This window comes from Chelonoidis abingdonii, chromosome 2 (assembly GCF_003597395.2).
Source record: "Chelonoidis abingdonii isolate Lonesome George chromosome 2, CheloAbing_2.0, whole genome shotgun sequence".
Lineage (NCBI taxonomy): Eukaryota > Metazoa > Chordata > Testudines > Testudinidae > Chelonoidis > Chelonoidis abingdonii.
The window spans coordinates 257,891,172-257,918,415 of NC_133770.1; the positions used below are offsets into that span (position 1 = coordinate 257,891,172).

Genomic DNA, 27,244 nt, shown 5'->3' on the forward strand with positions numbered 1-27,244 from the left:
ACATTGACTTCAATAGAGTTACTCTAGATTTACATCAGTGTGTCTGAGAGCACAGTTTGGCCCTAAATGTTATATATTCTTTAGATAAAATATTGGGAGTATTTTCCCTTTTATTCTTTGGGTTGTCTTGTCTGAAGTAGCACTGGGCCACTTGAAGTTGTGTTCGTTGAACACTCATGTTTAATTTTTCTACAAATATCAGACCACAAATGCATCAGATATATTTTAATTTTGTTTAGTAACTTCAGAAAGAGGCCATCTCAATGCTGCTAAGGAGGGCACAATGCTCCATTGCATGTTGGGTTCAGTTTTTCATTATGCTGTGGGCAGCAGCCCCTTAGTGTTGTTCTGGTCACTCTGTCATCAGGGTGTTCTCCAGCCTGTCCAGAGCTGATGTCATGGCTCTATGCACTCCATTTTGTCCCCAGATAAGAGGTGGGCTAGGGGAGGAAAAGGGTAGGTTAGGGACTGGCTGGAGGAGTGTCTCTGGCTATTTTGTTCCAGTTTGATGGCTCAGAGAAGGCTATTACAAGCTACATAATTTAGAGCAGGCCTAAGGTGCAAGAATTAGGAAGGAACAAGAAGAATGGAAGATCTTGGCCCAGTGTCTACTACAAAGGTGCTGGAATGTTGTCCTTGCACATTCTTTGAGTAGTCAAATATTTCTCAAGGAGGCAAATTGTGAGCCATTAATTAGTGTTACAGAAACTACTCTAGTATGTTGGCAGGATTTTCTCCTATCAAAGCTCCATAAGGTGGGTGAAAAGGACTCTTTGGAAAGAAGTCCTCACCCTTCAAGAACTATTTGACATCAACAAATGAATTCAAAGTGTGTTTACATTGACCTGTCACAAGGGGAATCTGGATGTATTACCATTTCTTATCCTGCTGAACTATGGGTTTGATTTGTGAATGCTCAGCGTTTACAGCAGGGAAAGTAATTTGGGTAAAACAAAAGGAAAGAGTTATTCTTTGTCAGCTAAGTAGCTCTAAAAAGAAAGATAATATTCAAGTCTTAGTAAGGCAGCCTGGGTAATAGCCTAATTTAGAAGATCTGTTGTTTTCACTGTAATGATAGATTATATTTTTCTGCACAATGGGAGCAATTTATTATAACATTTGAAATATAAACTAAAGCCAAAGTAGCAATTGTTTTTTTCCATGCTGATGTAAAGGCTGGTTTGATATTTTATAGAATGAGAGCTTGAGGGCACAGTGGGGTGGTCTACTATGTGGATGTAGTGATCTTAACTCCTCAATAGTGATGGTGCAAGGCCTCAGGTGACACTGCAGCCTCACAGGCTGTAGAAATAGCAGCAGAGCAAGTGCACAGTTGCTCTGCACTTAGTTGCTGGGCTGACTGGGAGGATTTCTTCCCTCAGCTCCTCTGAGATCCATTGTGCATAGCCCATCTACTCTCGCTTTGTGCACAGTGGGTTGCAGGCATTAGCTGGAAGTTAAGCAACTGCGTGTGAAATGCATTTTTTAATATTTAAAACTTTTGCAACATCTCTTTCCATTTTGGAATGTTGATTATTTTCCCCTCATGTTCTGCAAACACATGCAGCATCCCGAGCAACCAGCAGAAAACTACATATGAGCTTAGTCGAAGCACATGGGGCTTTTTGTGGCGCAGAGGTCGATATACATTGAAAAGGAAAAAACAGCTGCACAGTGCCCATCATTAAATAAAAAATGGAGTGCCAAGAGTGTTTACAGCTTGTAAAAGAGAAACCATGTTGAACATACTTGAAGTTCTAGGAATAACCTAAACAACTGCTGTAAAACAAACACATGGCATGCAGCCAGAAACCTGCCAGATCAAAACACCCAAATGAGTGCTCTGTTCTCTTCTTGCAGGGGGTTCTGTGCATGAGGAACACATAACAGCAACAGATGGACTATTGGATAAGACAGCCAGCCCTGTTCAGATTTCCAGTTTATAGCACTAAGTGAGCCATACGCTATAAGTAAATTTCTCTCCAGTGCATGACATTTTCCCAGGTTTCTCTGTTTCCCCTTTAACATCTGGTTCCATTCATTTCTTGTGTGTTAAAATGGTTGTTAGGGATAGGGAAAGATGAGAACATATACAATTATAAGAACAGAAAAAAACCGTCTGGCCCAGCATTTATGGTCAATCTTAATCCCACCATGATAGCTTTTTTCATGCTCCTTAACCTTTTCCTTCTCCAGAAACAATCTATGTGATCCTGTATCGCCTTCCCAGTAACTTATTCCAGATGGTCAGGTTTGTGCAAAATAGTTCTCTTTTAGCTTTCCATTTATTCCTAGTTTCCTCATGTTTACATTATGTCCCCTAGTTTTTGAACCCCCTCTTCCCTATCATCTTTCTTACTCTCTCCAATGAGTGTGAATTCAGCATTATTGCCAACAGAAGTTCTCAGGGTACTGTTTTTGTTGTTAGTGACAAAAGAGAAAATAGAATGTTTGAAGTAAAAAGTTTCAGGTATCCCATATGTGGATTCATTTTTCACTAACCTCCTAGAATGTTCTGGACCTTTGTAGAATCTCATGGAATCTTCCCAACTTTCAGAGAACTACATTTTCCTTGAACCTCCTAGATTGTTGTCAGCCATGCCCTCGCAAATATATAAGAGGTGTCACAATACAGTCAGTGAGATGTAAGAACGAAGTGAAGTAAAGTGAGAGCCCAACTGTGATATTGTGAGCCTTATTTGGATTGACCTTATGGCAAGGAAGGTTTGGCAAAGCTAAGTACTGCGCTGTGATAATGGACTGCACTTCCGACATTAGTCACAATGAAAATAAGTCATTTACAGTAAGATTTGTTTACGATGAGTATGGCTATATCTAAGTAAAGGAACGCTTTACCTGTTTCTGGTCTGTGGATGACTCTACTGGAAAAGGCCTAACAGAACTGCTTATGAACATTTTTAATGAGAATAAAATAAAGCCTCAGGACTACTGTGGCCACAACTATGACAACAGGATGAACATGAAGGGAAGAAACAGTGGTGTCCAGGCAAGAATCCTTGCACTGAATTCAAGAGTTTTCTTTGTGCCTTGTGGCTGCCATTCCCTCAATATGGTTGTGTCAGATATAGCATCATCTTCTCTGGATTCAGTATTTCTCTCCGGAGTACTGCAAAGGATATACATCCTGTTTTCAGCATCAGCTATCAGATAGAAGATCCTCACGAACAATGTTATAAATCTGACCGTGAAGCCACTAAGTGACAGTCACTGGGAGAGCTACCTTGACAGCATAAGGCCAGTGAGTTACCAGCTGGCTGAGGTTTCCGACGCCCTGATGGAACTGGTGTAGTTGAATAAAGCTGAGGCTGGAATCTGACATGCGGCACAAATCCTGGAAAACCAGATCACTAACTTCAAATTTCTGGTCTCAATAGCGGTTTGGCAAAATATCCTGTTCCAAATGTTGTAAGCAAGGTATTACAAACTCAGTCAATGGACATTGCAACCACTACTACTTTGATTAGAAGCTGCCTTGATTTCGTTGTGGCCTGCAGAGGCAACAGATTTGAAAATGCCATCGCTGCTGCCAAAGAAATGGCAGAAAACTTAGTAGTTGAGCCTCTTTTCAAGGAAATTCATATTCACCACATGAAGAGGCAGTTTGGTTACAAGGCCAGAGATGAGGTGATGGAAAGCTTGGAAGAAAAATTCAAGAGGGAGTTTATTTGCTTACTCATTGATATTGCTCAAGTGTCCTTCAAATAAAGGTTTGGACAAATGCAGCACCACAAAAAGATCTGGGGCTTTTGTATGGCCTTGGTAAGCTCCCAGCAGACAGAAAAACATTCTTGAATAATTGTACGGACCTTTACTGACACATGGGGAATGTTCAGATTGTTAAGGGCCTTATTCCTTCACCCTCTTACTTCCCTGGTCCTTCTCGCATGAACAGAGAGAAACAATATTCAAAGTCCAAAGACGCAAACAATTCAATGTTTATTGGAGTGAACTTCCAGCAAGCATGATTCCAGTTTTCTTCCTTAGTGTCCCCCTTCCCAGCTCTGACATGACAGAGCCTTGCCTGTGTTCCTGTTTCCAACCCCTGTTCCCATTTCCCCCTTTAGCAAAACATGATCCCAATTCCTCCATCCCCACTTCCTGTTCCCACCCCCCCACTTCCTGATTGACTGCAGACTATATAGTAAAACTCGAATTCTGCTTAGCTATACCTTAACCAATCATTTTACTGAAATTTAACTAATCAATCCTAACATACTGTAACATGGTTATTTAACCAATTATACCCCACCACCTTAATTGGTTTACAGCCAACAAAATTAATTATACAGTAGACACAAACAATTACAAAGCCAGACAGAGACTATGCAAATAAATATACAAAACAATACAGAAGTGAGGATTTCACAACTACATCTATACAGACCTAAGGGTTTTTCAGCTGTGTCTATTGATAAGTGAGTTCTTGACAAACAGGATGCTATCTTCTATGCTCTTCTGTTTCTCTGGAGGTGATAGAAATATCAGGGCAGGATTGTATTCCTAATATCCCAATAGCACCTTATTTCAATGTGACTAGTTTGCAATGTGAGGATGAGACCATACACTTCCGAGCTTATGGCTGCCTAACTACATCTTAGCTGAAGGCCTTAGCCTGTCACAGTAAGAGAAGGCCATTCCACAGACAGTGATCTTTGATTCTTTCTTTTATACTTCTATAACTAGCTAAGTGATAAGAATACACCTAAATTCTTAAAGCATAGGCCTTTGCAGACAGGCCTGAATATAAAGCTACCATCGATTTCAAGGAGCGGTGCACGTGGGTAGCTGTTCCTCAGCTATCCCATAGTTCCACTTCCGCGTTGAGAGCACAGTGCCTTTGATGGGGCAGAAAACATTTCCCCCGGGGGTGCTGGGTACAGCCGGCACCCTCCTTTGGTGAAGGGCAGACACAGACCCCTTTGGCGCCTTTTTCGCGGAGTGGCCATTGAGCAAACGCCATAGCACAGCAATCTTTCCTTTTTTTTTCACGTGGTGGGGGGGGATAAACTGAGGATGAGGAGCTGTTCCTGAACCCCGCCAGACTGTGTTTGAACCTACAGACATTGGGAGCTCAGCCAAGAATGCAAATAATTTTTCAGAGACTGCTGTGGACTGTGGATAGCTGGAGTCCTCAGTACCGCCCTCCCCTCCTTCATGAAGCATCCCATTTGAGTCTCTGCTTCCGTTACGCTTGTTCAACGCAGCGCTGTGTATCCTGGAGTTTTTTATTCAAACGCTTTGGCATTTGTGTTCTGTAAACGGAGCTGATACAACAGATTTGTCCCCCATACAGCGATCAGACCTAGTATCTCCCATACGGTCTATGCTGAGCTCTTTTTTCGATTTCAGACTGCATCGCCACCGTGCTGATCAGAGCTCCACGCGGGCAAGCAGGAAATGTTAATTCAAAAGTTCAGCGGGGCTTTTCCTGTTCTTACCTGCCCGCTTGCATCCGAGTTCAGATTGCTGTCCAGAGCGCGGTCAGTGCTGCACTCTGGGATGCCGCCCGGAAGGCCAATAACGTCGATTTCCGTCACAAACGAACCCTAATCCGAGTTATCGCTATCCCGCTATCGAATTTAGCGCTACTCCTCTCGTTTGGGAGGAGTTCCGAAATCGATTTAAGGAGCCGTTTAACTCGATATTAATGACGACGTCGTGTGAACGGATACAGCGTTAAATCGGTATATCGGCCATTAAACCGATTTAAAGTCGCAGTGTAGACCTGGCCTCACAGTAAGAGAAGGCCATTCCACAGACAATGATTTTGATTCTCTCTTTTATACCTCTATAACTAGCTAAGTGATAAGAATACACCTAAATTCTTAAAGTATAGGCCTTTGCAGACAGGCCTGAATATCTATATCCTAACACAGATGTCAGTGATAAAGACCTCTGTGTCAAATTGGACGATATCTGTCATATTTTGCTACATGGAAAGCACTCTCCACTCCAAGTTCTCCCGTTCGTTCATGAGGCAGAGCTGAAGGACATTTTTCCTAATGTGTGGCTAGTTTTGAGGATTCTGTTCATGATGCCGGTCACAGTTGTGAGTGGAGAGCACAGCTTTTTGAAGCTCAGGCTCATTAAAACATATTTTCGATCAACGATGGCCAATGAGAGATTGACATTGCTTGCTATTTTATTGCTTGAAAATCCCATTGGCCAATCTTTGGATTTCTCTGATGTTGTGCTTCAGTTCATGAGGGCAAAGGTGAGAAAAGTGACCTTTTGAGCTAAAAGACTAGGGTTAACATTCTAAGACTGTCACTTACTGTAACACTATTTAATGTGGGTTCATCCAATGTTGGTGCATAGTTCAATTTCTTGATGTTAGTACATTTCAGTTATTCTTAAAATTAAAAAGTTTCTAGAAGCTTAGAGGAAACAATTTTTTTAATTTGCTTATACATGGCATGAATAAATACAGATTTACAGATCCTAATGTGCAAATTTATCATCTTATATGACAGGGATAAATCATGCATGCAAATCGTACATCAAAGTCATGAAATGGGGTACAAATGGAATATAAAAATAAGGTATTCAAAAGTTTAACAAATGGAGGGGTGGACACACTGAAGACACTCCTTGCCTGGGGCACCATTTACTCTAGGGCCAGTCCTGGCAAAATGTATTTACAAAGGAATGCTAAGGTTTCTAAGTAAAGATTAAATAGGATTCTTTAATCTGAAGAAGAAATCTCTCCTCCCACATAATATTTTATATATTTAAAAATGATGTATAGTAAACTGTTGGATAGTATACTGCATGCTATGTACAGTTCAAAATGAATAAGCTCTTTAAAAAAGGGAAAACATATTAACCACAACAGTGCATTTTGCAAACTTCTTATTTTTTAGGGCTATTTTAGAAATCTGATTTTATTTTTCCAGTCTATTTTCCCCTTATCTATTTACATTGCCCATGGTTTATGGCTACATTACTGCTTTTTGTCCTTACACCGAGCAGATCATGCTGATAACAATGTAAGCAAAAGGTATGCTTGGAATTTCAGGGATCATATGACTTAGAGTAACTCCTAGATTTCAAACATCCAGTGTTTGAAACATATGCTTTCGGGTCTGACAAGCTCAAATTCTAAGAGATATTATTAACAGGGCCACAAATGTCCCAGGTCTGACTTTTAGCAAAATATCCCTTTCAGGTGTGGGAGAGTTTTTTATGCACTGAAGGATACAAGGGGGATGTTGAAAGCTGAGCAGCAGTACGTTTACTTTTTGAACACTTCACTAGCCAGTCAGAATGCTCTCTTAGTCCTAGTGTTTTTAACATATACATTAAACTGATGTGGAGTTGTAACAGTTACTTCTATATATCTTTTCCTAAGGAAAAAAAAATATTTTTCTTTTTTATCTGCCAGCCAAGTTGAAGAGGTAGGAATATTTGCTTGCTCAGAATTTCCATTCTGGAGGTCAATGACAATGCAGCAATTAAGTAAAATGGCTGAGAAATTGTTATGTAAGTCTTCTGGCAGTAAAACCTGGTGGAAAAAACAAAACTTGTGCTGAACCTTGTTTCAATTATGTGTTAAGAATCCCAAAAAAAATAGGAAAACTTCCTCTGCAAGTGTTTGAGTGTTATTACATTGTTTTATCATCTTTTCTATTGTTTTCGCTCACAGTGGTTTTAAGGAATCCACATGTGCAGACTCTGGAGAAGAAAATCTTATGAAAGCCAGCTAGTTTCTTTGAAAATTTCGTGGTCTGATGAAACCTTGACACTGAAGTATTGGGGGTTAGTCTGTATCCACAAAAACAAGGAGTCTGGTGGCACCTTAAAGACTAACAGATTTATTTGGGCATAGGCTTTTGTGGGTAAAACACCTTGCTTTTTCAGATGTGACACTGAAGGTTGTTCATTTTCCTCTAACTTCTTTTCCCTTTTCAGTTTCTCTTCCATTCCCTCTATACCACTTTTCCTCTTTTCCCTTTCCCTTTCTGCCTTCTGTTCTTTCTCACCAAACCCCTCCTCTTCTCCCTCACACTCCCCTTTTTTAGGACTTGCCTTCTCAGAAGGCTACAGACTGGTGGCATTAGAAAGCAACATAATCAACTCACTTGTGCATGTTTGAATTTCCATGCTTTAGAAGGCAGTGTTTATAAGCTCACACACAAATGCGTGCAAGCAAGTTATTATATCAGAGCTGTGTGTGATGGGCCAGTATTTTTCCACAATGTTTTTCATGGTGTGGCAGAGCTCTGATCTTGCCCCCGTGGGTCCTGCGCTTCCAGGTGGTTTATGCTAGCCTCAGTGGCTCACTGTGACCCTCCACGTAGCCCTTCTCTCTCTAGGGCCAGGGTTACAGTCTACTGAGCCCTTTTCATCATAGGCCTGCAAGGAGGTTGGTGAGAGAACTCTCACAGTCTCTGTTGTCCCTGGGGGCTTATTTCAGAACAGTTTAGCCTCCTGTCCTGACAGGGGCCTGACTTCCCCTCCCAGGAGGTGTTCCTGTAGTGGTGGGTTTGGGGGAACACGGGCCCACCCTCTACTCTGGGTTCTGGCCCAGGGACCCTAATGGTAGCAGCTGTTGGCAGCCAACCTTTCACTGCCAGAGTTGGTATATTTCCCTGGGCCACTTCCCCACAGCTCTCCTGCTTCTCCCTTCTTCACCTTTACCTTAGGGCTCCTTTAACGATGGTCTGAGGGCGTCTTCAGTAACCAGCCCTTCAGCCGCACTTCCTCTCCTCTGGCTCACTGGCTCTCCTCTGCCTGACTGGAGTGAGCCCTTTTTATAGTATCCACAGGGCCTCAATTAAAGTCAGGTGGTCACATTAGCTTAATGGCCTCACCTGACTCTTTGCAGGTTAATTAGAGTCAGGTGTTCCCATTAGCCTGGAGCAGCCCCTGCTCTGATCAGTCAGGGAACAGAAAACTATTAATCCAGTGGCCAGTATATCTGCCTTCTGCTATTCTGCTGTACCCAGTTGCCCTGGGTCTATCACAATGGATATTTTTACCATTTCTGGTGAGCTCATGTCTCTCAAATTTAATTTATCCCCAAAATTTAATGAAATGGCCATTTTGCTTATCACATGAAATTTTGAACTTAAAATACTGAAGCCACTCTTCAGTCAAAAATTTCCTCCTTCACAGTAGAAAATGAGCTCTTTACTGACTGAAAAATGGCTTCAGTATTTGAAGCTAAAAATATCATATGTGTACGTATATAATATGGGGGGGAGGGACACAAAGATAAAATAAGTGGCATTTCACCCAGTATTATCTTTTATAGAGAACAATTAGGAGCATTTTATAAACATTCCAGCAGAGGGATAGATTTTTCAGTAAAGCATGGATTTCCTGAAAGAAGAAGGATGTTATTTAAAATCCACAGGATTTCAGATGGCAATAATTTATAAGTAGATCAAGCACTAAACCTACAGAAAATTACTTGACGTTTATTCTATGTCTGTTTCAAGATCTTATGCCTTATGTCATTGGGTGTTATGAGATGAGTTTAAATACGTAAGTCATGTATAGGAGGATTATGTGATATTTGGATATATGCAACATCTATATCTAAACTCAGTCTTTTTTTAAGCAAATGCTTTCATTTAAAGGAAAATAAGGTTGTTGCTCTATTTGAAAATAATGGAAAATTTCAGAAAAACACATTTTTTCTTTTTTTGCTTTTATTTGATTTTAACAATATTAACAATAATGTAAAAAATCCCTTTAAATCCATAAAGGGTTCAAATTATAAATACAAAAGTCTATTTAAATTCCTTTCATAAGCTCATGCCTTTAGAGTTTCTTCCCCTCCCATCTGAAACATGCAAGAAACAATAAATAACCTAATGATACTTACAACCTTATCTATAGCTCTCCAAGCATTTTACAGTCAGGTAGTCAGTATTGCCCCATTCTACAGATGAAGAAACTGAGTCAAAAAGAGGTGAAGTGACTTGCTCCAGGTCACATAGGGAGTCAATCGCAGAACAGAGACCATAACCCAAGTCACCTAATTCTCATTCCCTGCACCACACTCCAGATGCTATTTCAAGGTGCAACATTTTCAAAAAGGTTCAGCTTTGGCTAGTTATTTTTTCTACCCCTAATTTGTATATCACTAATGTCTGTGATATATATTCTGTTTCAGCAAATGGAAGCAATAACAGAGTGTGTCAGCCCTACTGATCTTGTTGGATCTCCAAGAGCTCCTGAATATCCAGGTAGCACCCGTTTCCAAGAGCAATTTTTTGGCATTTGTACTACTTGACAAATAAGTTTGCATCCTTTTCTTTCAGATGCAGACCTTGACAAGGTTATCCAGGTTTTGTCATCTTGTGGATGGATTACTGCAATGCACTCTGCATAGAGCTACATTTGAAATCCATCCAGAGGTCATAGCTAGAGCAAAATGCAGGATATTAAGCATTACAAGAGGTCAGAAAATGGGGAAAGGGCCATTTTCTGCTGAAAATTTGGATTTTTCAGTGAAAAATCAAAAACTGTATATTTTTGATCAACCAGAGAAAATAAAAATTTTGATTTTGGAATGCCTCTGCTGTGGTGGCTTATGGGAATTCCAGTTTGAATCATAAAATCATAGAATATCAGGGTTGGAAGGGGCCTCAGGAGGTCATCTAGTCCAACCCCCTGCTCAAAGCAGGGCCAATCCCCAACTAAATCATTCCAGCCAGGACTTTGTCAAGCCAGACCTTAAAAGCCTCTAAGGCAGGGGATTCCACCACCTCCCTAGGTAACCCATTTCAGTGCTTCACCACCCTCCTAGTGAAAAAGTTTTTCCTAATTTCCAACCAAAACCTTCCCCACTGCAACTTGAGACCATTACTCCTTGTTCTGTAATCTGCTACCACTGAGAACAGTCTAGAGCCATTCTCTTTGGAACCCCCTTTCAGGTAGTTGAAAGGAGATATCAAATCTCCCCTCATTCTTCTCTTCCACAGACTAAATAATCCCATTTACATCAGCCTCTTCTCATAAGTCATGTGCTCCAGCCCCATAATCATTTTTGTTGCTCTCTGCTGGACTCTTTCCAATTTTTCCACATCCTTCTTGTAGTGTGGGGCCCAAAACTGGACACAGTATTCCAGATGAGGCCTCATGTATGCAGAATAGAGGGGAATGATCATGTCCCTCAATCTGCTGGCAATGTTCCTTCTTATACAGCCCAAAATCCAGTTAGTTTTCTTGGCAACAAGGGCGCACTGTTGACTCATATCTAGCTTCTTGTCCACCATAACCCCTATGTCCTTTTCTGCAGAACTGCTGCCTAGCCACTTGGTCCCTAGTCTGTAGCAGTGCATGGGATTCTTCTGACCTAAGTGCAGGACTCTGCACTTGTCCTTGTTGAACCTCATCAGATTTCTTTTGGCCCAGTCCTCTCATTTGTCTGGGTTCCTCTGTATCCTTCCCCTACCCTCCAGCGTATCTACCACTCCTGCCAGTTTAGTGTTGTCTGCAAAATTGCTGAGGGTGCTGTCCAAGCCATCCTCCAGATCATTAATGAAATTATTGAACAAAACCAATCCCCGGACTGACTTTGGGGCACTCCGCTTGATACCAGCTGCCAACTAGACATGGAGCCATTGATCACTACCCATTGAGTCTGAGGATCTAGCCAGCTTTCTATCCACTATATAGTCCATTCATCCAGCCCATACTTCTTTAATATGCTGGCAAGAACACTGAGAGACCATATCAAAATCTTTGCTAAAATCAAGGAATAACATGTTCACTGCTTTCCCTTCATCCATAGACTCAGTTATCTCATCATAGAAGGCAACTAGGTTAGTCAGGCATGACTTGCCCTTGGTGAATCCATGCTGACTGTTACTGATCACTTTCCTCTCCACTAAGTGGTTCAAAATTGATTCCTTGAGGACCTGCTCCATGATTTTTCCAGGGACTGAGGTGAGGCTGACTAGCCTGCAGTTTCCCGAATCCTCCTTCTTCACTTTTTTAAAGATGGGCACTGCATTAGTCTTTTTCCAGTCATCCAGGACCTCCCCGTATCACCATGAGTTTTCAAAGATAATAGCCAATGGCTCTGCAATCACATCCGCCAACTCCTTTAGCACCCTTGGATGCAGTGCATCCAGCCCAGGGACTTGTGTTCATCCAGCTTTTCTAAATAATCCTGAACAACTTCTTTCTCCACAGATGGCTGGTCACCTTCTCCCCATACTGTGCTGCCCAAAAAAAGCATTGAGTACATTAGCTTTTTCCACATCCTCTGTCACTAGTTTGCCTCCCCCAATCAGTAAGGGTCCCACACTTTCCCTGACCTTCTTGTTGCTAGCGTACCTGTAGAAACCTTTCTTGTTACTCTTAGCATTCCCTGCTAGCTGCAACTCCAAGTGTGATTTGGCCTTCCTGATTTCACTCCTGCATGCCTGAGCAATATTTTTATACTCCTCCCTGGTCATTTGTCCAATCTTCCACTTCTTGTAAGCTTCTTTTTTTGTGTTTAAGATCAGCTAGGATTTCACTGTTAAGCCAAGCTGGTCGTCTGCAATATTTACTATTCTTTCTACACATCGGAATGGTTTGTTCCAGCAACCTCAATAAGGATTCTTTAAAATACAACCAGCTCTCCTGGACTCCTTGTCCCCTAAACTGTCCAAAAACTTCCTGGATTGTCTGTGCACTTCTGTATTGGGGTAATTGAAGTCCCCCATGAGAACCAGGGCCTGTGATCAAGTAACTTCTGTTAGTTGCTGGAAGAAAGTCTCGTCCACCTCATTGCCCTGGTCTGGTGGTCTATAGCAGACTCCTACCACGACATCACCCTTGTTGCTTACATTTCTAAACTTAATCCAGCGACTCTCAGGTTTTTCTGCAGTTTCATACTGGAGCTCTGAGCAGTTATACTGCTCTCTTACATATAAAGCAACTTCCCCACCATTTCTGCCCTGCCTGTCCGTCCTGAACAGTTTATATCCATCCATGACAGTGCTCCAGTCATGTGAGTTATCCCACCAAGTCTCTGTTATTCCAATCACATCATAATTCCTTGACTGTGACAAGACTTGGGTTCCTCAGGCTCCCATTCTCTTCCATGGGCCAGACTTCCTGGCTAGACTACAATCTCCCAATATTAGGGTGACCATACATCCCCTCCGAAAAAACCCTGATACCATCCCAGTGCACACACACACCTCCAGCTCCTCCACCAAATAGCCCCGCACAGTGCACCCACAGCCCTCCAGCACATCCCAAAATAAATACCTCCTCCAACACCCCCAACAGTACCCCCTTACAGATTGCCCCCCACTCCCACCCCTCAAGCGGTGTCCTCTATTTGGGAACTTGAAATATGGTAACTCTACCCATGATGCAGCATGGTCTACCCTTTTGCTGAGCCACTGTAGTGCCTCATTAGAGTCCCTGGCTATGAAGCATCATGAGAGATGAGGTCTGAGAGAGGAACCAAGCCCATAGAAGAGAATGGGGGCACAGAGCAGCTGAACTACAATCCCCATGAGGCACTGTGGCAGTATTTACAAACGAAAATTTTTGGTTTTCGGTCAAAACATTAAGTTTTCAGGTTTTGGTTTTTTGTTTGTTTGAGGGAAGGGGATTTATGAAAAGAGAAAATCTTCCACAGAAAGCAGGCTCTTTTGTGAAAAAGTTTGTTTAGTCTAAAACCCAATTTTTTATCTAAAAACAGTTTTGACGGAAAATTCCCAGCCAGCCTCCATAAGCATATTATACTTGTCTATAGTCCATACTAGTTGTCCATTCATTTCTGGATGAAGTTAAGGGTGCAGTGGCATAGCAAATTCCCAAAGAGTCTTGGTGCAAGAATAGATAGGGGGCCCTTTCACGATTCCAAAGTCCTCCCCCCGCTCACTCACTGACAGACCCAATCCAGCCTCCCAATCCCCTAGTTCATTTCTGGCCCCCTCACAGAATACATCTGGGCAGTTGTCCATCAGGGAAAAAAGTCCATCCTGGCCCTTGCAGGTGACCTGCTGCAGCCCTAAAGCATGGAATTTGATTATAGTCATTGTCATAATGCAGAGCTGCAGGTGTTATGAGCCTGTTGAGAGCAATGCAGAGCTTCCCGTTCTCTCTGTGGCCCATGAAGGAAGGGAATTAAGAGAGAAATTCAGAGATTTACATATTCACAGAAAGAACGGACTACCATAACTATCCATCCCGACCCCACATACACACATACCAGGGAATTTCTCCCAGAAACTGGATTAAAGCCTATTCTTTAGAATGCTGTGATATCTCATCTCGGTGTACAATGGCATTTTATCTCATTTTAAAGACTCCCAGCAACGGTGAGTCCATCATTTTGCCTGGTAAGCTGTTCCAATGTTAAATTACCCTGACTGTAATGCTCACATTCTGGACACTAATGTGCATTGGCAACTCTATGGAGTTCTCCCCAAGCTTGCGGAATGAACATATCATGAGTTCTGTCAATAAACTAGAGGGATTATGCAGCATTCCACTACAATAAACCCTTTTTATTTCCCTGATATCAAGCATTAAGAATGACTAATAGTCAATATTAAATTAAATAGGCAGTAGTTCTGCCCCACACATACAAAAGAGTTTATCTTGCTGTTTGAATTTGCATTTTAGGTGGTCTGGCAACTATTTCACTTTTGTTTGTCTGAAGTTTCCAGTAGAATATTTGTACAAGTAGAAGTTATTGGCCCTGGAAACCAAAGTTTACTTGCTGCTCATCCAGAGGTATAAGCTGGGTCTTAATGAACTCTCCCTGACACAGAATTGGAAGGGACCTCACAGAAGGTCATCTAGTTCAACCCCCTGCTTAAAGTAGGGCTAGTCCCCAGACAGATTTTTACCCCAGTTCCCTAAATGGCCCCATCAAGGATTGAACTCACAACCCTAGGTTTGCAGGCTAATGCACAAACCACTGAGCTATCCCTTCCCCCTATGTATAGTGATGAACAAGAGGGAGGGAAGACTTTAGGAACAGATTATATTTGCATAGACACACCTTCTCTGCCTAGAGGACCAGCAAATGGAACTGCTTTGCCAAAGTGACCAATTTTGACTGGTTTTGGGTTACAATTCCCTCTAGTATTGAATGCAAGGGTAATGAAATGTTGTTGTCTTTACTGTATGAGTAAAGGGCAGCAGAACTGTACTTAGCCTGCCCTCATTCAGGGTGTCAACCTAAACTGAACGGTAATGCAGAAGTTGTGCTAGCAGTGAGGTTACCTGCTACCTAGTGAAATTGCTGAGAGCTGGGCTAAATGGTAGAGCCTCAGGATGTGGCAGTGCAGAAGTAACAGCAAGCAGTAGTCGCAGAGAAGCAGTGGTAGGCAGCAGCAATAAGCTAGTGACAGAGATATATGGCAGCAGCAAAGACATTGCTTGATACCCCCTCTCAGGGATGGAATGTGAATGCACCTCTGAACTCTGGGTCTTTGCTGCTAAGAACAACCAAATGGGAGTGGGGTGGGAAAAGGGATGTTCACTGGACTATCACACTGCAAGGTGGGAAACCAAGGTAAAGGACACTGCCCAGTGTACTGTGGGGTGGTTGTTTGCTTATGGCCATTTGCTTTTGAATCATGGTTGTGGTGTTTTTCCAGATTAATGATGGATTCCCTTTCCCTTTCAATAAGTTTTCTTTTGTTATATACGACTCAGTTCTACAAGTGAGGAAGTCTTGCCTCTTAGAGCCTAGATGCGGGCTCAAGCTCATTCTGTTTTGTATTGTTGCTGCTGACGCCACCGGGAAGAAGGGTTACACATGCAATCTATTATGAATAACCAGACGTAACCATCTTTATCAAATTCCTGTAGACATCGAGTGTTTCCATTGCTGAGGGACTAGACGGAGGCAGTCATGCTCCATAAAGTTTAGTCTGGTAATCTGTACTGTCTAGCTAGGTACTTATATGGCCCCGATTATGTGATTCCAAGCATAGATTCGTAGATTCATAGACTCTAGGACTGGAAGGGACCTCGAGAGGTCATCGAGTCCAGTCCCCTGCCCTCATTGCAGGACCAAATACTGTCTAGACCATCCCTGATAGACATTTATCTAACCTACTCTTAAATATCTCCAGAGATGGAAGATATCAAAACCCACTCCTGGTCCGGTTCCAGTGTTTACTCAACCTCTGGACTAAGCTTGGGAACTTTTTCCTAATGTCCACCTAAATTCGCTTGCTGCAGTTTAAGCCCATTGCTTCTATTTTCTATCATTAGAGGCTAAGGTCGACAAGTGTTCTCCTCGCTCCTCCATAGACATCCTTTAGCGTACCTGAAACTGCATCCTATGAGTCCTACTCAGTCTCTCCTTTTCCCAAAAGCTAAATAAACAACCAATTCTTGATCAGCACTCTCTCACAAGGTCATTTCGTTCAAGACCTTTAACCAGTTCTTGTTGGGCTCTTCTCATGGACCCTCTCCAATTTCTCCACATCTTTTTGAAAATGCGTGCCCAGAACTGGACACAATACTCCAGTTGAGGCCTAACCAGCGAGAGTAGAGCAGAAGAATGACTTCTCATGTCTTGTTACAACACACTGTAATGCATTCCCCAGAATCACGTTTGCTTTTTTGCAACAGTATCACACTGTTGACTCATATTTAGCTTGTGGTCACTATGACCCTAATCTCTTTCTGCCATATTCCTCCTAGACAGTCTCTTCCAGTCTGTATGTGTGAAACTGATTGTTCCTTCCTAAGTGGAGCACTTTGCATTTGTCTTCTGAACTCTACCGGTTTACTTCAGACCATTTCTCAATTTGTCCAGTCATTTTGAATTATGACTCTGTCCTCCAAAGCAGTTTGCAATCCCTCCAGTTTGGTATCGTCCGCAAACTTAATAAGCGTACTTTCTATGCCAACATACTAAGTCGTTGATGAAGATATGAACAGAGCCGGTCCCAAACGACCCCTGCGGACCTCACTTGTTATACCTTTCAGCGAGGAGGAGCATTAATAACCACTCTCTGAGTACGGTTATCCAACCAGTTATGCACCACACTTATAGTAGCCCCATCTAAATTGTATTTGCCTAGTTTATCGATAAGAATATCATGCGAGACCGTATCAAATGTTACTAAAGTCAGGTATACCACAGATCCACCGCTTTCTCTTATCCACAAGGTCGTTATCCTATCAAAGAAAGCTATCAGATTGGTTTTGATACGATTTTTCTTTACAAATCCATGCTGGCTATCTATCACTTACCACTTCAAGTGTTTGCAGATGATTTCTGTAATTACTTGCTCCATTATCTTCCTGGCACAGAAGTTAAACTAACTGGTCTATAGTTTCCTGGGTTGTTTTTATTTCTCTTTTATAGATGGGCACTGTATTTGCCCTTTCTAGTCTTCTGGAATCTCTCCCATCTCCCATACTTTCCAAAGATAATAGCTAGAGCTAGATAACCTCCTCTATTAACTCCTTGAGTATTCTAGGATGCATTTCACAGCCCTGGTGACTTGCAGGCATCTAACTTTTCTAAGTGATTTTTAACTTGCTCTCTTTTTTATTTTATCTTCTAAACCTAACCCCTTCCCATAGAGCATATCACTATGTTAGACCATTCCTTCAGACTTCTCAGTGAAGACGAAACAAAGAAGTCATTAAGCATCTCTGCATTTCCAAGTTTCCTCTTACTGTTTCTCCCTCCTCACTGAGCAGTGGGCCTACCCTGTCCTTGGTCTTCCTCTTGCTTCTAATGTATTGAAATAAAAGTCTTCCCTTTGTTTCCCTTTATTCCACATAGCTAGTTTGAGCTCATTTTGTGCCTTTGGCTTTCTAATTTGCCCCTGCATTCCCATGTTATTGTGCCTATAGTCATCCTTTGTAATATGAGCTAGTCCCATTTTTTATATGACTCCTTTTTATTTGTAGGTCATGCAAGATCTCATGGTTAAGCCAAGGTGTCTTTTGCCACATTTCTTCTTTCCTACCCATCGAGATAGCTTGCTTTTGGGCCCTTAATAGTGTCCCTTTGAAGAACTTGCAACTCTCCTAGTTGTTTTTCACCCTCAGTCTTGATTCCCATGGGACTTAACCCATCAGCTCTCTGAGCTTTACCAAAGTCTGCCTTCCTGAAATCCATTGCTCTATTTACTCCTTCTACCCTTCCTTAGAATTGCAAACTCTATGATTTCATGATCACTTCAAACCCAAGTGGTCGCTCTACTTCAATTCTCAAACGAGTTCCCTCATATTTGTTATAATCACAACGTCTAGAACAGCTTCCCCCCTAGTAGCTTTTTCAACCTACTGAAATAAAAAGTTGTCTGCAATGCAGTCCAGGAACTTATTGGATTTCACAGTCTTTAATATATTTCTCCTCACAATACTCTTGTGAGATGGGGGAGTCCTATTAACACACTTTTACACATGGGGAACTACAGCACAGAGAGAATACTGCCTGCTGAGTCCCAGCCACCAAAGTTTGTGGACTACCTTACCTTCCTATTTTAACCACTGTTCATAAGTTGCACTTATGAACAGTGGTTAAACTGAACTTTGGAAATTCACACTTGGAGATTGAGCTGGAACTCCTTTTCCCTCCCTAGATTTTGATGCAGGAAACGGTTTTATGGTTTAGGATTTATGTTTGGCTCATTAGAGGGACAATGGCTCATCTTCCTAGTTGAAATTTGGATCCAGGATGGGATTCTGCAACATTCTCTGCAAAATTTAAGGATGTTTAGATCAAGAGTTTTAGTTTGTGCTTATCCATGTTCCTTAAATAGTGTAAATAGCTTTGATTATTAAAATAGAAATTTGACATACACAGAATTAACACCACACAAGTAAGTGACACAAGAAAGCTCCCCTAAATATATGCCTTCAGATTGCTTCTAAATAACACTTGTCTTTGCCAGAGTGATTCTAGGAATTTTGCAAGCACAGCAAAATATATGACCTTTTTACATCATATATTAGCATTTCTAAGAAATGAAATCTTTTCCCGTTTAAAAAATAATTTCATTTTTTAGATTTAGTTAAGTACTTATCTTGGTAAAATCTAGGGTTCATAAAACTGATAAACTACTTTGGTAAGGTTTTATAACATTCAGTCGTATTGCCACTGCAATTGTAAGAGGAAAATATTTTGGCCTTTTCTTCTTAGAAAAGACTCTTAGTTATAATTGAAAATAGATCTGTTGGTAAAATGTCATTGAAGATGTAGCTTTTATCATTACAGGAAAAGAACAGCTCCTGTGAGTTTGTTTTTTTCAAATCTACTTACAGTAATCCAAAAATGGTCTGTTTGTTATGTCCTTATCTGAAACATATTACTCTAAGGTCAAACGAGGAACTGAAACTACATTCCATTGCTTTATATTTTCCCCTGTGGGATGCTGCCTTTTGATGCAGCACCCTAGGGCATTTGAGCAGCTCAGCTTTTCAGCTTTTACATATGCATCCATCAAAAGTTATCCAGTTCATGCTTTTCATCTAAATTTGCATGGGCACAATGGAAACTGCACATAGATTTTACTTTTAAAATTGTGACTACACAATTGACACTTAAACCATTTTTCATGGTGCAGAAGTAGCCATGTATACAAATGTGTGCTTGTTTGCAACCAGTTTTAAAATATCATCATGTATATTAACTTCTATGTGCAACCTCCATGCTTGCTTCTCAGCTTTCATGGATGTATCCATTAATAAGGTTTTGAAATTTAGCAGACATAGGAATAAGAATTTTGCTAATATAACTTTTTCTCTATTTGTTAAACAAAATACAGCTGCATGAAACTGGTGATTTTTTTACAGTAATTAGCCCCAAATTTTTCAGCAGTTTGTTTTGCATGATTTTGTACCCTGAACACTTCCATAGTTCCAAAATTCAAACACTCCAAACTCTTTCAAAGTGAAACATATGGTAGCTTGGAAAGCCACTGCGTGTGAAAATTTGGCAAAGTTTATTAGTGTGAATTTACAATGGGAAGTGCAAAAATCTGAGAGAGTCTCCCTAGAAGCCACATGGCCTAAAGAAATACATACAGGGTAGGGAGACTGGACTTTTTGACTTCTGTTCCCCCTCTTCCACTTGGTAGGCCTTAACACAAGTCCTTTTTTTACAGCTATTATTATAAAGGGTTATACACTCCATAGTGAAGGATGCAATCAGGTATCATTATAAGACTATTTTTAGGCTCCCTATAACTAATGTAATTGGTTTGTCTTGAAAAATGCTCTTTCTACTCAGATGGTTATGGGGATTTCTTGTCGCAAGGTGTCAATAAAATTGATCAAACTCTTTTTGAGGTACAGGAACTTAAAAAACAAATTTACTAACATTTGAAATTGTGGCTTGTGTCTAAAGTTTTACTATTCCTCTAGCTCAATATGGCTTGTAACTTCCCCTTAAAACTTTCCCTGTAGCTACATTTCCTTATATCATATAATGCTTAGGTATTACAGTAATGAAGGAATATCTCCAAATAATATGGACAGTTTCTATCAAGAGGAGAATTAGACCTGTACCATTCACGAGCCTTCTGGGATAAAATCTATGGCTTAAAAAATCTCTCTCTTTTTTCAGTGTTCCCTTTGTTCTTTATCATAGCAGCATTCGAAATCAAGATTCATGGCTCCCTGCCAACCCCACAGGGATACAGCATGAATAAATGTAAGATTTCTCATCTTCTGAGGTATCCCAGGAAATTCTTGTCTGCAGCACTTTCTTTAGGCTAGCCATTATCAGAAGCTAAGCTGTGCTGCTTATCAATAATCAAATCCAGATTTAGAGCAGTTGAAATAAGGGCCATATTTGACAGATGTGGGAGTTAGGGAGAGAATCGTTCACATGACCCAACATCAGGGAAACTCAAATTTAATCAGAAACCACAAGATATTTGGCCTGATTCTCATTTACATTAAGGACCCTTTACACTGATATCAGTGGGAGTTATGCGTGATCAAAGACTGCAGGATTTGGCCTAACTAAATCGGCTTTAGTAAATACTTGTGAAGGAAATAACCTAATCAAGCCTATGTTTCTTGGACACGAATGGGTAAATTCAGTTGATCAAATGAAGAAATAGCCTTGTTCTGTGTTGGTGCCTATCACCTTGGCCAAACGTCAGACCAAAACCAAATACTGTAGTACACTCTTATACCCTAATACATTTATTAACAGATTTTTTTAAATACTGGCAACATTCAGGGATGGGTAAATAAAGCTAGGTATTATTATTTATAAAATATATACTCATGTGCAGATGAGGAGAACACTGATATGGAAGGATCCTAACAAACAAAATACAGTCCATTTATAAAAAATCAGCACAATTTGAGTTGTAGGAGTAGGTTGTGCCTTGTCTCAAGGGAAGGAAGGACTTGTGCTTTCTTATAGGAGAAGAGCACCATCCGTTCACTTCCTGGAGGAGACAGACTATATGAGGCTAACAGTGCTAGATGCTGAAATGGGGTACAGAGGAGGGTAAGGCCTTATCCACTTTTCATAAAGGAACACATACACACAGCACCCTCTGGAGGGGTAACTAAGGGCCAGATTTGTAAAGGTATTGCAACCGTATTGCATTATGAAGACCTTCTGACTCACGTCTGTGGCTTGACCTTCATCCACACTGCAAAACAACAGGGCTTGGCCCTGATTCACAGCAGAAGTTGGGTTCTCTCTTGCCTAGTAGAGTCCAAGGACCTGACTGCTTGCTGACCCAAGTTAGACTGATTTGTGTGCAGACGGAAAAGGGCTTGGGCTCAAAACTGAGTCAGAGCCCAGGCTTAGTATGCAGTGCAGACATATGCTTTGTGATTTGCTGACATATCACTGAAGCTAAAGAGTGGTTCCCCGAATAGCAAGACAATACGAGTATACTTTGACTTTTTTAGGGTAGTGATTTTCTCCCTAACAAGGATATTCCATACTTCACAACAACGGATACTTGAGGGAGCATGAGGATTATGTCAAGAAGCAGCAATAGAAAGCCTTGCAACAATCAACTCCCACAGAACTTTGGACATCTTTCGTTTTATGGGAAAATCACCAGAAGCATTTTTGAACAGCATGGGAATGTGTTTCACAGGTTTCCAAGTGACAAGATAACAATATTTATTTGTAGTCTGTATATAAGAAAAACAAGGGTGAGAAACATCAGCTGCCTTCACTCTACCTCCTTCTGTGTCTCATGTCAGCAAATTCAGGAAAGCCTTAAGTATATGTATAAGTTTACATTTATAATTCAGTGTAACTGCACAGACAATGCTTTACCTGTGTAGAGTGGAGTTTTTCCCCTAAGAGTGTTCCTTTTACTTAGACTTTAACTACAAATTGAACGTGTACAATATAAATGGTTTTACACCAGCATCATTTTGTTAGCCAGACAAGCTGCCCACTGCATTCTCCATGTGGCAAGACCCCTCATAGTTCATATACTGTAAACATTCATAAGGTGATCTTTTAGATTAACCAAGAAATAGCGACTGAACAGCTATTGGTATATAAAACACCTGCTTTAGTTATTATGTTTTTCCAGAAGACAATACAAAATGGTGGTTAGAAAAAAAATGTACAAGGATTAGATTTAATGCTGGTGTCTACCAATGTTGTGGTTTTCATCTGAAACACATGTCTCAACACTGGAGTACATCTGGTATTTTTAAGTTTTAATGTCAAATTAACTTGCCTGAGGTTGAAGGCAGGCTCTTGTGGTAACTAGGCAACAGTTCCAAAACAGTGGTTAACAAGAGATTCAGATGTGTGAAACTGGGTCCAAAGGGCTAAGGCTGGATACAACCCCCCTTTCTTACTCCCTCTCTGTTTGAACAAGGTCATTAGTGCACATGCACCTGAGGGATTACATGACCATCTTTGGACTGGACTCAATTTACTGCTTACTGTTGGGGTTTCTTGTAATTTCCCGCAAGATCCTTTTTGTAAGAAGGCAGATATTAAAGATTGTTCCTTAACATATAACAGGCCACTGCCTCCAGGAGCCAAGAACTGGCAGTGAGTTCCTGTTTGCCAACCCCTACCTGGATACCCCCTTTCTACACACAATTTCTCATCCAGATGTTGCAGCAACCACTCCAAGACACTCCTGAACCAAAAGAGGTAATGTTACCTATTAAAAGTCTCTGATCCAGAAAGTCAGCTATTGCCTCAGTAGTCATAAGGGCCAGAAGTCAGGAGCTCATCTTCACAACACTGTAGAACTGATATAAGATACAGCAAACATGTTGGATTCTCATTTTGGCTTCCTAACTTTAACTTCATGACTTCCCACAGCCCCAACCCCTGCTGATCTAATCAGCACTGAATACCACTCCATCCTACACATCGTCCATCACTCCAGCTGCCTCCCCCCCATAAATGAATACCCCACTCCTAAAGATATATAAACAAATATTTTTGCTGACTTTGTCTCACAGGCATTGAATTAGAAATGGGGCTTAAGCAGGGAGATGAATGAGGAGAGGGTAGTGACCTGACCTTATCCAGCTTTTAATGCCAAAATGAAATTGCACGTGTGTTTGGTTCAAGCAGTCTATGTTTATAAACAATGCACAACTGCAAAGTGTTATGATATTGGACAAAATAAATGTGGAATGTAGACCATGACATCTCATGTGGAGTGATAAGCCATTAAGAGATCAGACTAAAAGAATGGAATAGCCTACATCACTAAAGACTTTCAGAATCATCTAGGAAGGAAGCAGCAGTGGGAGTTGTTGGCTGTATTGGGTTTGTTGGGGTTTTTTGGTAGCTCACCAGCAACTTTTTCAACCTAACTGAGTTGTTGCTACCATCATCAAGGATCACTGCTATACCTTGTCCATTCTGAACAGTGTTTCATGACAGGGAGGGCTTGTCTACACTTACCTGAAGATTGACACTGTGGCGATAGATGCATCATCAGCAGTCGATATAGCAGGTCTAGTGAAGACCCGCTAGATCAACCGCCAATCACACTCCAGTCGACTCCTGTACTCCACCTGATCAAGAAGAGTAAGGGGAGTTGACGGGAGACCATCTCCCATTGACCTTACATAGTGTGGACCCGGCGGTAAGTAGATCTAAGCTACATTGATTTGAGTTACTCTCTTCATATAACTCAAATTGCGTAGCTTAGATTGACTTTTCTCTTTAGTGTAGACAAGGCCTAAGACAGATATTGTAGGCAAGCTGTGGAGTAGTCTTGACCCAAAAGAGCTGAATAGCACTGTGATGCACATACACATTTACACTGACTGTAAAATACGATGATACATACAGTATATACGCTGTGCAGAGCATTAAACAATTTCATTATAATTTTGACATAGGATTTAACATCCATTTATAAATGTTAGAATATAAGAATGGCCATACTGGGTTGGACCAATGGTCCCTCTAGCCCAGTATGCTGTCTTCCAACAGTGCCAGATGCTCCAGAAGAGGGCAATTATTGAGCGATTTCTTCCCTGTCATCCAGTCCCAACTTCTGGCAGTCAGAGATTTAGGGACACCCAGAGCATGGGGTTGTGTTCCTGACCATTTTGCTTATAGCCATTGATGGACCCATCCTCCATGACCTTATCTAATTCTTTTTTGAACCCAGTTATACTTTTGGCCTTTACAACATCTCCTGGCAACAAATTCCACAGGTTGACTGTATTCCACAGGTTGTGTGACGAAGTATTTCCTTATGTTTGTTTTAAACCTGCTACCTATTAATTTAACTGGGTGACCTCTGGTTCTTGTGTTATGTGAATGGATAAATAACACTTCCCTATTCACTTTCCCCACACCATTCACAATTTTATAAACCTTGATCATATCCCCCCTTAGCCATCTCTTTTTTTAAGCTGAACAGTCCCTGTCTTTTTAATCTCTCCTCATATGGAAGCTGTTCCATACCGCTAATCATTTTTGTTGCCCTTGTCTATTTCCAATTCTAATACATATATCTTTTTGGGAATGAGGTGACCTGAAATGCAGGCAGTATTTAAGGTGTGGGCATACCATGAGTTTCCCCCCTGACCGCCTTCTTTGTTTAAGAGACATTTGTCAGGGACTTTATGAAAAGCTTTTTAAAGTCCACTATATCCAGTGAATCACCCTTTTCCACATGTTTGTTGACCCCTCTTCAAAGAATTCTAATATATTGGTTAGGCATGATTTCCCTTTACAAAAACCGTGTTGACTCTTCTCCCACATATTATGTTCATCTATGTGTCTGATTATTCTGTTCTTTACTATCATTTCAACCAGGATGTTAGGTTTCCTGGCCAGTAATTGCCAGAATCACCTCTGGAACCTTTGTTAAAAATCAGTGTTACATTAGCTATCTGTCTATCATCTGGTACAGAAGCTGGTTTAAGTGATAGGTTACATAGCACAGTTAGTAGTTCTGCAATTTGACATTTGAGTTCCTTCAGAACTCTTGGGTAAATACCATCTGGTCCTGGTGACTTATTACTCTTTGGTTTATCAATTAGTTCCAAAATCTCCTCTACTGACATCTTAATCTGAAACAGTCCCTCAGATTTGTCACCTAAAAAGAATGGTTCAGGCGTGGGAATCTCCCTCACATCCTTTACAATGAAGACCTATGCAAAGAATTAATTTAGCTTCTCTGCAATGGTCTTATCTTCCTTGAGTGCTCCTTTAGCACTTCTATCTACTAGTGGCCCAACTGATTGTTTGGCAATCTTTCTGTTTCTGATCTACTTTTTAAAAATCCTATTAATGTCTGGGTCTTTTGCTAGTTGCTCTTCAAATTATTTTTGGTCCTGCCTAATTATACTTTTACACTTGACTTGCCAGAGTTTATGCTCATTTCTATTTTCCTCAGGATTTGGCTTCCAATTTTTAAAAGATATCTTTTTGCCTCTAATCACATCTTTTACTCTGTTGTTTAGATATGGTGGCATTTTTGTTTTTTGCTTTTTTATTTAGGGTATATATTTAATATGAGCCTCTATTATGATGTTTTAAAAAGTTTCCATGCAGCTAGCAGACATTTCACTCTTTTGACTGTTACTTTTAATTTCTGTTTAACTAACCTCCTCATTTTTGTGCAGTTTCACTTTTTGAAGTTAAATGCTACTGTGGAGGGTTTCTTTGGTATTTCCGCCACTACAAGGATGTTAAATTTAATTACATTATGGTCACTATTACCAAGCTGTTCAGCTATATTCACCTCTTGGTCCAGTTCCTGTGTACCACTCAGGACTAAATGAAGAATTGCCTCTCCTCTTGTGGGTTCCAGGGCAAGCTACTCCAAGAAGTAATCATTAATAGGGTATAAAATTTTATCTCTGCATCCTGCCTTGAGGTGACAGTCATTATGGGGACAGTTGAAATCACACATTATTAATGAGTTTTTTTATTTTAGCCGATTTAATCTCATTGAGCATTTCATAATCACCATTGCCGTCCTGCTCAGGTGGTCAACAGTATATTCCTACTGCTATACCATGGGATTTCTATCCATAGAGATTATATGATACTGTTTCATTTTTTTAAGGTTTTTACTATATCTGACTTTATGCTTTCTTTCATATATTGTGCCACTCCCTCATCAGCGTGACTTACTGTCATTCCTATATATTTTGTACCCTGGTATTATCACATCTCATTGATTATAATTGTTTCAAGTTTATGTGATGCCTATTATAACAATATCCTTATTTAATACCTGGTGTTCAAGTTCACCCATCTTAGTATTTAAACTTCTTACATTTGTATACAAGCACTTATAATAGTTGTCAATATTTAATTGTTTGCCTTCATGTGATGGAATTGGACTATTTTTCATTTGAGTTTTTCTCTTCAGCTCCTACCTGTACTTTATCAACTTCTATCCTCTTCTCTTTACGAGGATATAGAGTATCCCCTTTAATACATCCTCCCTAAGCGAGGTCTCTGTCCAGACGGTGTGTTCTTCTGCATTTGTTGGCTTTCTCTCAACCCTTAGCTTAAAAACTCCTCTAGACCTTTTTAATATTACATGCCAGCAATCTGGTTCCATTTTGGTTTAGGTGGAGCCAATGCTTCCTCTATAGGTCCACCCTTTCTCAAAAGGTTCCCTAGTTCCTAATAAACCTAAATCCCTCCTCTGAACACCATTAACTCTTCCATGGATGCTACAGTGAAGTTACCATGGTGCTACCATGCAAGTACCATGGAAGGCCTGGACTTTAATCTCTTATCTAGCAACTTACACCTGGGCTCCAGGACCTCTATCCTGCCTTTGCCTATGTCATTGGTACCTATATGTACACAGGGGAGTGCACGGGAGGG

The 27,244-nt window shown here is 40.8% G+C and overlaps 1 protein-coding gene across 1 annotated transcript in view; it reads left to right on the forward strand.

The window, feature by feature from the left end:
• Window positions 1-10,514, forward strand: part of PDP1 (pyruvate dehydrogenase phosphatase catalytic subunit 1) — a 73,831-nt gene extending 63,317 nt beyond the window's left edge. Inside the window, exons 2-3 of the transcript XR_012655377.1 lie at window positions 10,145-10,217; window positions 10,293-10,514. The gene's annotated coding sequence lies outside the window, so the exon portion shown is untranslated. The remainder of the gene's footprint in view (window positions 1-10,144; window positions 10,218-10,292) is intronic.
• Window positions 10,515-27,244: the final 16,730 nt, after the last annotated feature.